Raw genomic sequence first — 13,972 nt, forward strand, 5'->3', positions numbered from 1 at the left:
TCATAAATTCTATATCAAATCAAGTGTTATTCAATCGTACGGATTTACTAATATATTTGATTTTATAATGGATCTGGATGGAATTGTTTGGATTTTTTAGTTAAAAATACAAAGACTCAAATCCGAGAGAAAACCTCCGGATTTGCAAATTTTACTTGGATTTATAAATACTATATGAATTTCTAAATCAATCAAAATATATAAACCAATAACACCTGCTTAGAAAAATTCAAAGAATTTAAACTCGAGGTAAAAAATCATCTTAAAACAACTATTAAAATAGTTAGAAGCGACATAGGAGGCGAGTATGATGGTCCACTTAATGCATTTTGTAAAGAACATGGAATAATCCATCAAAATACAGCTCCTTACTCACCTAAATCTAATGGAGTTGATGAACGCAAAAATCGAACTCTAAAAGAGATGATGAATGCAATATTGCAGGAATCTGGGTTACCCCAGAACATGTGGGAGGAAGCGTTGCTTACCACTAATTATATCCTCAACAAAATTCTACACAAAGTAACTAGCAAAACTCCATATCAATTATGAAAAGGTAATTTACCTTCGTATAAATACCTCAAAGTGTGGGGGTGCTTGGCAAAAGTTGCGGTACCGCCACCAAAGAAGGTCACTATTGGACCTAAAACAGTGGATTACATCTTCATCGGATATGCACATAACAGTAATGCCTATAGATTTCTGGTACATAAATCTGCAATATTAGATATCCATGAAATCAAGAATCAAGAAACGCACTTCGAAAATATTTTTCCATATAAGGAAAAACAAGGTTCAAAACGAACTCGAGATGAAAGAGACAATGACAAGAACTCAGAAACTGAGACAAACTTCGAAATTTCTATAAATGATATTTCAGAAAATGAAGAAAAAGATGAACCTCGCAGGAGCAAAAGAGCTCGAAAGGAAAAATCTTTTGGTGAAGATTTCTTAAAGGCATTTTTAGTAAAAAATGGTCCAAAAACTTTGGCAGAAGCCATGGCTTCACCAAAAGCTCCATTTTGGAATGAAGGTGTCAGAAGTGAATTTGATTCTATCATTCAAAATTATACATGGTACATAACATATTTACCACCTGGCTGCAAAGCATTAGGAAATATATGGATAATGACACGAAAACTTGGTGGAAAATACAAATCTAGGCTTGTAGTTCAAAGATTCCGACAAAAGGAAGGCTTTGACTATTTTGATACATATTCTCCAATAACGAGAATAACATCAATAAGACTGATGATAGCAATCACAGCCTTAAGAGACCTACAAATCCATCAAATGGATGTAAAAACCGCTTTTCTAAATGGTGATTTAGATGAGGATATTTACATGAAACAACCTGAAGGTTTTGTCGTTCCCAGACAGGAAGACAAAGTATGCCGACTTGTAAAGTCACTTTATGGGCTTAAACAAGCGCCTAAACAATGGGACGAAAAATTTGACAATACAATGATGTCAAATGGTTTCAAAATAAATGAATGTGACAAATGCATATACTACAAAACAACCAAAAATGTGTATGTTTTGCTATGTCTATATGTAGATGATATGCTCATTATTGGAAGCAATAAAGACATTATCAATCAAACAAAGAAGATGCTCAAAGGGACATTTGAGATGAAAGATTTGGGATTAGCAGATATAATTCTTGTGGTTAAAGTCACAAGAAATTCAAATGGAGTTACCCTAACCCATTCTCATTATGCTCAAACAATATTAGAGAGATTTAAAAATTACTCTAAAGGTTCGGCAAAAACTCCATTAGATCCCCAAATGCACTTGACAAAGAATTCAGGTGAAGCGATTTCACAAAACGAGTATGCACGTGTGATCGGAAGTCCCATGTACTTGACTAATTGTACGAGACAAGATCTAGCGCATGCAGTAAACGTACTTAGTCGATATACAAGTAATCCAGGTCATACACACTGGACAACTATAACGAGAGTACTTAATTACTTGCGTTACACCAAAGATTTTGCGTTTCACTATGGTAAAGAACCAGCAGTTTTTGAAGGATACAGTGATGCTAACTGGATATCAGATTCTAAAAACTCAAAATCCACAAGTGGATATGTCTTTACACTAGGAGGAGCAAAAATATCATGGAAATCTACCAAACAAACAGTGTTAGCCAAATCAACCATGGAATCTGAGTTCATAGCCTTAGACAAAGCAGCAGAAGAAGCTGAATGGCTTAGAAATATTTTGGAAGATATTCCTATGTAGGAGAAACCTGTGCCAGCTATACACATATATTGTGATAGTCAATCAGCTATAGCTCGGGCTCAAAGTAATCTCTACAATGGTAAATCTCGTCACATCAGAAGACGACATAAAACCATTAGACAACTTATCTCAACTGGTGTAATCACAATAGATTACATCAAATCGGCTGACAACCTAGTGGATCCATTTACCAAAGGTTTGCCACGAGATGTTGTTGCGAAATCATCAAAAGGAATGAGTTTAAAGCCTATAACGAATGAGGATGCTTGATTGCAACCCTACCTATCATGACTGGAGATCCCAAGACGTAGGTTCAAAGGGAAAACAAAATCAAACAGAATCTAACCAAAGCACTTGAGACAAAGTAGTCTATTCCCAGCTCCTAAGATGATAAAAGTGCTAACAAATGTGTGAAGGATAAGCATAGGCTTTAATGATTTCATAGCTTCTAAAGCAGAGTATTACTCAATACTTTTCATGGTCAATCACCTAATGAGTGTGGAGTGGGGCCGTTTCTAGGAGAATGAATGCAAGGCTATATTCTCTAAGTTCACTCATGAAAACCAGGAATAGTTCAGGGCCACAATGAACACAATAGAGAACTAAGTTCTACGAGAAAATGAAGGTGCGTTATGCCTTCTGTCTCGGTCTACATAAAACACCGGTTGGTTCAAGACATCATGTTCACCTTCTGGTAAAGTAAATCCGACAAATATTAACTATGAGTGGTTCAAGGCTTAAAAATGCCACCAACTCAAACACAGGAATTTTTTCGCAAACACTCTCGATAAGTCTGTCTAGTCTAGCCATGATTAGAATAAGTATAGTTTTTTAGAGTCTATCGAGTCTGCATTTAGTCTGCATATGTTTAGAAGAGTCATTTATATTCATGTGGGGGATTGTTGGATCAAATTCTCAAGCCCATTGGCTTGAAGAACATTGATTAAAGTTTTGTGAAAAGAAATGTAATGGGCTACGTAATTAGACAAGCCCAACATATTTGAAATGTCAAATGACATTATGAAGAAGTCCCACATCGGGCAGTAACAAGAAGAATGAGTTGTATATATATGTGCACTTACTTAACCTTTTTTAAACGGCTCAGAGAGAGAGGATACCNTGGAGGGCCTTCGGCCCAATAAGATTTTTTTTGGAAAAAGTTAAGCTCAAAGTTTTGTCATTCGATACAGGAAAAAAACAGCATGCAATTTTATTTAAAACGACAAGTAGTTTGTCTAGTAAATAAAAACGTCATGCATTTTATCCTCTCGAAGTTTTTAAACGACATAAAGAGAGAGTCTTGTGGAATGAGTTTCGTAACTCAACTTCCCTCGATCTCCGCGAGATTCTCACCCACGTGCAGCAGCTGTTGCGGGAAGTGGGTCTTCTCCTTCTCTTTAAATATCGTCTCTCCTCCTTCTTCATTTCTTAACTTTTTTCACATCGAAACCAACAGAAAACATTACCTTAGCGTAAGTCTTAAATACGAGAGTGTTTCGTAGAGTTTATAGTTCATTAGGGCGATCATAAGTGAAACATGATTCGTCTGCCATGGTTGTATCCTGGGACTCGATATTCGTACAGTATCGTCTCACTAACGGAGTGAATATTTAGAGTTAAGGAAAGAGATTATATCTCGACTCCATGTTCATTTGCGAATACGATTTCATATCGTTCTTGTATTCACTCTTTACGATCGTCTATTTCCTTAGCATATCCCTTTTATTATATCGTTTATTTCAGTCCGGTTATCCGGCTTCTACAGGCCTATCTAATCTCTCCCTCTCTCTCTCTCTCTCTCTCTCTCTCTCTCTCTCTCTCTCTCTCTCTCTCTCCCTGTATTGCTCTCTCTCTCTCTCTCTGTATTGCTCTCTGTTTTTGTCTCTGAAGTCGCAAAGATAGCTTTTTTTTTATGTGATTTGGGGTTTTGAAGATGATCCCTCTAGTGATCCAAAGCAGCTGGGTCGAATCTCTCATCTTACTTCGAAGGAGACTCTTCGTGAGGTAAGAGTAGGTGTTGTATACGTGGAGTTACACTCTTTCGTTGCACGAGTGATCATAAGGGTTTCTTCTTTACAGACTATGAGTAAATACGGCAAAGTTAAGAGCTTGTGGTTGGTCAGACACATTGGTAAAGGCTTTGCAATTGCTCTGTAACTGTGTCAATTATACATTATGTATTAAACTAATGAGTTGCGGTGGAAACAACGGCGTAAACAGAGTATTCTATGCGAGGTCGTATCATCCCATTCAAGCCAGAAGTATTGACGGAACCAACGTTGCGGCACATGATAACGGCGTCCGTCGAGCTCTCCTCTGTTACAGCACCGGTCTATGTAAACTCTCTCTCTATTCTTCTTTCAAAGTTTATCGCTTTGTTTCTGAATCTACAAAGTAAAAGAAACCTCAATATGACCCAAAAGATGAAGAAGATAAAGTTTCAATCTTTATTCATTTCAGCATGGAGGCTGTTCTCTTACAAATGTTGCATATTTATACAAAGAAGTGAAATCCCTAAGCTGAGACAGATGGCTTCATCCGGCATCAGCTTCTCCATCAAGGGCTGAGAATGCATTGGACAGCTTTACACAAAACGCTCTGTCCATACTGACCTTGAGCTGTGTTTTGTCGTCAAGCTTGCTTTTGGAAAGACTGACTCTTTGTGACCGTTGATCACTTGAGTCTGAGCTGTCACACTTCGATTGGAGAACAGCACAAGGTATGTCTTCTTCATACATCTTATCTTTTCCCTTTTCTTCTCGCGTAAGTCTTGTTTTGGCGAGAGATTGATATGATATTTGAAGTTGAGCTTTTATAGAGCTAAGTTCACTAATACAAAGCTCATTGATTTGTATGTGTTTCGAAAGATGATCCCTTTGGCGATTTGAAAGCCGCCGGAGATCCTTATTGTACCTCTCATCTTACTACAGAGGATACTCTTCGTGAGGTAGTGATATACTGGATTAGCTGTGAGGTGAACAGACGAGAGATTGTCTCCATAGAGCTCTGGTGTATCAGGGAGTGGAACACCAAGTTCTCGAAGAAGAATGCACAGCCATGTTATCTCACAAGCTGTTTCAGAGAGAGAGCGATACTCAGCTTCAGTAGAACTTCGCAAGACAGTGGGTTGTTTTTGAGAAGACCAGGAGATTAGATTGCTACCAAGGAAAGTGCAGTATCCTCCAGTTGATCGCTTAGTAGTCGAGCAACCTCCCCAGTCACTGTCGCTATAGGCTCGAAGCATGAAATCTGTATCTTTGATAATGCTTATGCCCATTGAAGTAGTACCTTTAACATACCTGAGGATCCGTTTCAGCAAGTTGAAGCCTGAAACCATAGGAGAATGCATCTTCTGACAAACATAGTTGACAGAGAACTGAATGTCAGGTCTAGTGAGTGTTAGATACTGCAACTTGCCTACGAGAGTGCGAAAGAACTTCGGATTGGAGAACTTCGTATCATTCTCAATGATGAGATTCAGTTGCAGAGGCAAAGGTGTGGCTACGGGCTTGCAATCAGCCATAGATGCAACGGCTAGAATGTCTTCAGCGTAGCTCTGTTGGCTCAAGAACAATCCATCTTTGTGGTGTTTGACTTGAATGCCAAGAAAGTAGCGCATAGGGCTGAGATCAGTCATTCGGAACTGAGAGTCAAGATTAGCTAGAAGTCTCTCAAGAACCAAAGAGCTATTGCCAGTGATAAGCATATCATCGACATAAAGAAGGAGCATAATCACATCCTTGCCTTTTTAGTATATGAAGAGAGAAGGATCCTTGATACTGCCAATAAATCCAAACTGAAGAAGGTACGAGCTGAATTTGTCGAACCAAGCGCGAGGTGATTGCTTGAGACCATACAAGGATTTATGGAGCAGACAAACGTGATCAGACTTCCTTTTGTCAACAAAACCAGCTGGCTGACACATGTAGACAGTCTCAGCAAGATCATCGTGGAGAAAGGCGTTTTTGACATCCATTTGTTTGATGTTCCATTTCATAACTGTAGCAATGTGAAGCACTGTTTGTACTGTTGCTGAGCGCACCACATGACTATAAGTCTTGAGATAGTCGACGCCTTCAGCTTGTTCGTTGCCTCTGGCCACAACTCTAGCTCGATGCTTCTTGAATGTACCGTCAGCATTGAGCTTGTTTCTATAAACCCAGAGGCAGCCTAGGACATTCATACTCGGAGTACGAGGTACTAAAGACCAAGTTTTAGTTGCTTGACAGTTACCAAATTCTTCTGTCATTGCATTGTTCCAACCTGGATGCTGAAGCGCTTCTGAGACAGTCTTGGGAGTTGGAAACGCAGCTTTCTGAGTAAGAAGAGCATAACGAGAATTGGGCTTCACTATACCAGCTTTAGACCGTGTAATCATGGGATGGAGGGGAGGAGCTGACTCAGCCTGAGATAGTATTGTCCGATCTTGTGAAGAAGCAATGATGTTGCCTATAGAAACAGGATCAGAGCCTGACGTACACCCAGTACGATGCTCTTCACAAGTCGTAGTACTAACAGACTGCTTTGGATTCGAAGTAGGCACTTGTTGCGGAGACCTCAAAGATAGAGGAGGAAAGTCTTCAGGGGAGAAGATACTAGAGCTGGTGGATCCAACATATGAAGCTACAAGAGAAGGAACATTGATGATACTGATTGGTTCCAAAGTAGACCTGATAGGCTTCTGAACTTCAGGTGGCTTTGTCTGTCTCTGAACAAAGCTATCTTGCCAAGCTTTTAAGAGAGTAGACTTAGTAGCTGGATGAAGATCAGAGTAGCTGTTGGTAAAAGGGAACGAAGTCTCATCAAAGATAACGTGGCGAGTAATATAAACTTTGCCTGTAGTGGGAAGCAAGCAACGGTAACCCTTAAACTTTTCATTATAGCCCAAGAAAACGCATTTGAGAGATCTTGGATCCAGTTTAGAAGAAGTGTAGTCACGTAGCATAGGAAAGCAAGCACAACCAAAAACTCTAAGAGATCTGTAATCTGGCCTCCTGTTATGAAGAAGCTCAAAAGGACTTTTGGAGTCATCGAGAGCAGTGTGAGGTAGCAAATTACTGAGAAAATTGGCTGTGAAGAAGGCTTCTACCGAATATTTTTGTGGAATCTTCCCATGAAACATAAGACCAAGACCGAGCTCTGTTATCTAACGGTGCTTACGTTCAGCCAAACCGTTTTATTGGGGAGTGTGAGGACAAGAGAGGTGTTGTTGAATCCCATGAAGTTCTAGGTGATTCAAAAACTTATGCCTGATGAATTCACCTCCACCATCACACTGAAAGGTACATATTTTCTCTTGACAAATGTTTTGAGCAAGAGCTTGAAACTTTAAGAAGATTTCATAAAAGTCTGATTTGTTTCTTAAAGGATAGAACCAAGAGTATCTAGTGTAGTGATCAATGAATACTACATAGAAACGAAAGCCTTGGATAGATGAAACAGGAGAAGGGCCCCATAAATCACAGTGAACCCTTTCCAAAGGTCTAGTAGCTACAAAACTAGAATCGAAAAAAGGTAATCTAGAGCTCTTTCCAAGATGGCAAGCTTCACAGATAGTCTTGGAGCTTTTACTGATGAAGATAGCCTTATTCGTAGAGAGCTGTTGGAGAACAAGCGGATTAGGATGGCCAAGTCTCTGGTGCCACAATTCATCACTCGCACTGATCTGTCTGTTGGAGTAGAAGACCTGAGGAGGTGAAGACTGCAGAGAGTAGAGACCACTAGTGTGAGGCCCCTGAAGAAGAAGCCGCTTTGTTGCCTTATCATAGATACGCACATTATCACAATCAAAATCAACAGAGCAGGGATAGTCTGATGTAATCTTAGAGACTGAAAGAAGAGACTTAGCGATCTTTGGACATACTAAGACATCAGAGACAGGAATCATACCTGACGTGGAAGCCAAGCTAGTGGAACCAGTGTGCGTGATAGGGAGGTACTCTCCATTACCTACCATAACAGAATCAGACCCAGTGTAGACCTGAGACTAATGGAGGTGATGAGGAGAGTTAGTAACATGAGATGATGCTCCAGAATCTGGAAACCACTCATGGCCATTGTTGGTAACATCAGTTATGCGGTGAGCAGTGAGCGCAGCAGGGAGATCATCCAATTGATAACTGTTGTCGAAGCGATGCCAGCAACGTAGAGCGTTGTGGCCTGGTTTACCGCAGATCTGACAAGTCGGTCTGTTATCTGAGTCTGAAGCAACTGATGAACCCGAAGGAGAGCTAACATGTTGATGAAAACCTCTACCACGAGTTGAGTAAGAGCCTCGACCTTGACCTCTTCCTCTGGAGCGAAAGTTTTGACCACGGCCACGCTGAGTGTAGAACGATAGATGCGGAGATACATCAGACTGACTAGTGTAGCTCTGAAGTCTGTCATCAAAACTTGTTAACCAAGGAATGACGTCTTCAAAGGTTGGGGTGGGGATCATATCCATTGAGCTCTCTATGGTAGTTTTGATGGGTTCATAGTCTCGACCAAGAACTTGGAGAGCAGCAAAGACTTTCATGCGTTCGGGAACTGAACTACCAATAGAGGAGAGTTGAGAGCAAACAGACTTGATCTCCTGAAGATATTCAGCCATAGGCTTAGTGAGCTTGAGAATCATCTGGGGCTTCCGGTGAAGCTCGAACAACCGAGAAGAAGTGGAACGGTTGTAGTAGCGGGCTAGAGAGATCCAGACCTCATGAGACGTTTGACAATCGACGACAAGACTGAGGATATCTTCAGAGAAGGAGCCTAAAAGCCAAGACTTGACCACTTGATCCGTTTGAAACCACTTGGTAGAGTCAGGATTTGGCGTTTGAGTAGCAGAGCCGTCGATGCCAGTGACAGTGAGAGTAGCAGCGGGTTGAGGAGATTGACCAGTGACATAACCGAGAAGACCTTGACCATTGAGAAAAGCTTCAAACTGCGATTTCCACAGGATGTAGTTCTTCTCTGTCAAAGTGATGGTGACACTGTTTGTGATGCGAAGAGCAGGAGGATGATAGACCTCTAGATGTTGAAATTCCATGGCTCTGATACCATAAAAGAAACCTCATTATCACACACAAGATGAAGAAGATAAAGTTTCAATCTTTATTCATTTCAGCATGTAGACTGTTCTCTTACAAAGGTTGTATATTTATACAAGGAAGTGAAAGCCCTAAGCTGAGACAGATGGCTTCATCCGGCATCAGCTTCTCCATCAAGGCCTAAGAATGCATTGGACAGCTTTACACAAAACGCTCTGTCCGTACTGACCTTGAGCTGTGTTTTGTCGTCAAGCTTGCTTTTGGAAAAAAACTGACTCTTTGTGACCGTTGATCACTTGAGTCTGAGCTATCACACTTCGATTGGAGAACAACACAAGGTATGTCTTCTTCATACATCTTATCTTTTCCCTTTTCTTCTCGCGTAAGTCTTGTTTTGGCGAGAGATTGAGATGATATTTGAAGTTGAGCTTTTATAGAGCTAAGTTCACTAATACAAAGCTCATTGATTTGTATGTGTTTCGAAAGATGATCCCTTTGGCGATTTGAAAGCCGCCGGAGATCCTTATTGTACCTCTCATCTTACTACAGAGGATACTCTTCGTGAGGTAAAGTGTCTGTTGTGTTCGTGCCGTAAGTAACACTTTTAAGTGATCATGTGTGTTTCTCCTTTATAGGCCATGAGTAAATATGGCAAAGTTAAGAGCTTGTGCTTGATCAGACACATTGGTAAGGTTTGGTTCTTTCAAGATATTTTCTTAGGATAATTGTTTGATCTCAACACTATGGCTTTTTTTCCTTTCTGTAGTGACGGGTGCCTCACGAGGATATGCTTTTGTGGAGTATGAGACAGAAGGAGATGCGTCATGCTTACAAGGTACTACGGTGATGCTAACTTTTTTTTTTGTTCTTTAGAGCTGTTTGATATGTATATTTTCTGTTTCAACAGTGGAGTGAGTTTATTTGCCAGAAAAGAATGTTCTTTTGTGGTGGTTTTTTACAGGATACTCATCATTCATTTATTGATGGTCGAGAGACTAATGTTGACTATAATAGGCAGCAATTGATACATGGATGGAGGATACCAAGAAGATGAGGTGAGTGTCATTCATTCTCTTACTCTCCCTTAGGATTTAAATCTTCATCATCCCTTAGATTAATCTTCCTTCTTCTTCTCTAAAAAAGGAAGTGGACTTAGTGGTAGGAAAGAATCTGAACAACTTAGTTTTGGAGGACGAGAAAGACCTTTCTGTGTTCCCTTGTACGGTTTTTCTTTGCTATCCTCATGTTAGCATGTTCCAAACAACTATAACCAGCAGACTATAGTTGTTATATATGAACCTGCAAAACCATGTTTAACTGTGCATTCTGTTTTTTTTATAATATTAGACGGCCGATACCTCATGAAGATTTGAAAAAGCTTGGGATCCAGCTTCCACTAGAGGGAAGATACATGTCACGTACTCAGGTCTACTACCATTTCATTTCTTTATCTTGATTAATATTTTATCTATGTTTTGTTCTGATACATATCCGGTATTTAGTTCATGTTTCATGTGCTATAAGTGGCCATGATTGACGTGTTGTTCAATGTGTCTTAGAGAAATAACTTATTGGTCAATCCTGAAAGCTTTTAAATCTTTATTTCAATATTTTCAAACCAATACAATCCTGAAAGATTTATATCAAAAATTCATCAAAAATATACATATATTCAAAATTTGATTTTTACTAACATATTTTCCAATAACCATTATAAAATTTTTTTCAATATATATAAGATACAATTAATTATATGATAACACATATAAAATATGATTAATTATACAAAATACGATTAATTATATGATAACTTATATTTTTGTAACCTATGATGACACATATCTTTATATATAAAGTACAGTTTCCTTCTTTCCCAGAGGGTCCACATCGCCATCCACGCCATCAATTCGGATGCTGTCGAGCCGACACCTGTCCCGCACTACAAAACGCAGCGCATCATTAAGTTAGCCACGTCGGGCTTTTTCGTTTTTGGCCCATTGAACAAACGTGGGCTTTGTTACGTCCTCCGTTTAAAGCCCTGGGAATAAGACAACATATGACGCTAACCCTAGTTGTCTCCTTCGTTACTCTGAGTACGGGCTTCTGTGCGGTGCAGACGGGCTACCACACCTGATAGTGAACGGAGACCAGAGGCATTGGGGAGAGTTTATAACACCATGACTTTTGTTCCTGTGCATCGCGGGATGGATCGGGTGGGTGGGGAGAACCTAGAAGTGGGAACAGCGCAGAGGATAAGGATACGCCAGTAGCACGGGTAGAAGATTCCGCGGCAGAGATAGAGCTTACGGGCTCTTGACTAACATTTTGGAGAAGAAACCATTTGTAATGATTTCCAATCTTGGCCTAAATTTTAGCTGTTTATAAATCAATGAAAAGTTCAACTTGATACTGTGTTATACATCTGCTTATGATTTACGGTTTTTATAAATATTCTTAGAACTAAATGTTTATTACATGTTTGATGAATTGCTTCTAAGGAAAATGAATCGCCTTCAGAGTACTGATCTATTTTGCATTGTTTTATGGTTTTCGGATATAGAAGGACGTTCTTTAGAACTTAGAAACTCTTTATTCAACGAGCTTATAACATAGAAGGAGCTAGGCGGCAACAAACATGGTTATAACATTACTGTGTATTTTATATGTGTGGTCAGCTGATAGCATGGCGACAATGATGACAGAGATATAAAGACTAAGTATTGTGTCTGGGACAGTTTCAACACAAGATGAAACGCATCACTATACGTATGTACACTTTTCTTTGAAAAATGTTCTTGGGATGTGTCTGTGATTTTTCTTTGTTTGATCCTTTATGCAAAATGATAGTAGGAGATCGTTGGCTACCCTGATTTTCCAGTCACAGAAGGGAACTCCGAACCCTTGAGGTATGATCTTTCTCTCCTCTCTTGAAGATTAAACAATAGAAATCATTCATTCCTTGATACGCGACAAAGTCAAGCTGTTGTTATAACTTAGCTCCACATATGTGTTTGCTGTTTCGATCTAAGATGGGATTCCCGGTGTATCTGATTTTGTTCACGGTAAAAAATGGGCTAGGAGATGAGATTCTTTTGAGAGGTCTCTGACTATCCGTGTGAAGTCACCATTCTCGCCTTCGGACCTCTGATCAGTCTTGCAATAGTAAGAATCATAATCTTTAATCTTAAAACTTAGTTTGAGTTTGTCACCATGATGGTTTCTTTCAGCTTAGCCCATCAAGCATGAAAGTTCATTAGCCAGTAAGGTGAAGATGATTGTTATACTTGGTGGAGTTTCTTTGCATTAGGGAATATCAATCCCCCAGCTGAAGCAAATATACAACACCCTCTGAACCTCTTATTTAATCTTCTATCAATGAAAGAATGCAGGTTTCATGTTTTGTGGGGTTTCCCCTTTCTATGCAGATGTATAGTCACTTGGAAGCAGCTGATGTTTGGGTTCATGTCTGGAGCTAATATCACTGACATCACTACCCAACTTAAACAAACAGGTTAGGAAAACTTCTCCTATTCTATCTCCTTTAAACATGCCTGACGCATAATAGTCCGCTGAAATCAAGTCTCTTCTACTGTTCAAGATGATGACCTCTTAGCCCTGCGTGACTCCAAGGGAAACACGCAAGGTTGTTAAGTGACATGTGCAAATTTTACAGAGCTTGGCACGTCAAATCCGATGGTGTTTATGATAAAGCAAGAAACTTTGATCTAAACCATGGTTATTAAGTTCCAATTTTTGATTCAATTTTGTTTTTTAATTGTTTTTGGTTTTAGGAGTGTTACCTCCATAACCCTGTGAGCTTTCTGGAAGCAGTACAGCCTGATCTATTCAAATATAAGAAATGGGTTGTTTGGGTGGGACTCAGGGAATATGCGTCGGCCATAGGCTCATGGATCAAGCCCTCAAGAGGTCTTATTATATGGACTTTAAGCTTCAGAGAAAAAGAAAGAATTGTAGATGGAACGGAAGCAATCTATGGGTGAGATTTTCACCAGTGTTTGTGGCGTGGACAATAGATGTAGACAAATTTGGAATGTATCTGATGAAGCTTAATTTGAATCTTAATTCAAGATCTGTATTAGAACTGTATAAATGCAAAACTTAGCTAAAAAACAATGAAAACTATCTATCTTCTCTTTTAGTCTAGGCTGTTGGCAAAGCTATAAAATTTTAAATTAATAGCTTTGATAACGATCAATAGTAAATTACAAAGATTAAAATATAATTAGTAGGTTATTGGGACTATAGCGAGAAAACAGAAGCACATCACATTAGAATATAAATAGCTAATTTACAAGTACTAAATTTAAAATTTAAAATTAGTAAAAAAAATCATAAATTGTATAAACAAATATAAACACAAAACATACATGTCGATATATAACCATTACGAAAATAATCTCATTTAAATAACTTTCTTGGTCCAACCAGAATGATGGTATGCAAAGCAAACATCCCTGGACAAGTAGTTTACTACAATCAAATTAACCAACATCAAAAGCCGGAAATAGATCGATTCCACGATGATCAAACAGATATTCTGCGCGAAGCAGTGGGAAGGAAGGTACAAAACCCTTTGGAGAGTGAACTACAAGCCCTTTTGATGGCACTACAACACCGTTGGTGGCTCTCGGATCCAAAAAAAATTATCACGGAGGGAGACGGTAAAAAAGGTGTTGAGGTAT

At 39.3% G+C, this 13,972-nt stretch overlaps 1 long non-coding RNA gene and 1 pseudogene across 3 annotated transcripts; both read left to right on the forward strand.

Moving 5' to 3' along the window:
• The first annotated feature begins 4,432 nt into the window (after window positions 1-4,432).
• Window positions 4,433-10,725, forward strand: LOC106302457 (annotated as a pseudogene).
• A 629-nt stretch (window positions 10,726-11,354) lies between these two features.
• LOC106306748 lies at window positions 11,355-13,358 on the forward strand. Of its 3 annotated transcripts, none has more exons than XR_001263178.1 (6): window positions 11,355-11,612; window positions 11,945-12,035; window positions 12,117-12,175; window positions 12,299-12,431; window positions 12,497-12,780; window positions 13,061-13,358. It is a non-coding gene; the product is annotated as an uncharacterized LOC106306748 (long non-coding RNA). The 3 variants fall into 3 exon arrangements; XR_001263180.1 differs by having other exon boundaries at window positions 12,695-12,780; XR_001263179.1 differs by lacking the exon at window positions 13,061-13,358 and adding an exon at window positions 12,868-13,052.
• The last annotated feature ends 614 nt before the right edge of the window (window positions 13,359-13,972 follow it).

This window comes from Brassica oleracea, chromosome C7 (genome assembly GCF_000695525.1).
Source record: "Brassica oleracea var. oleracea cultivar TO1000 chromosome C7, BOL, whole genome shotgun sequence".
Lineage (NCBI taxonomy): Eukaryota > Viridiplantae > Streptophyta > Magnoliopsida > Brassicales > Brassicaceae > Brassica > Brassica oleracea.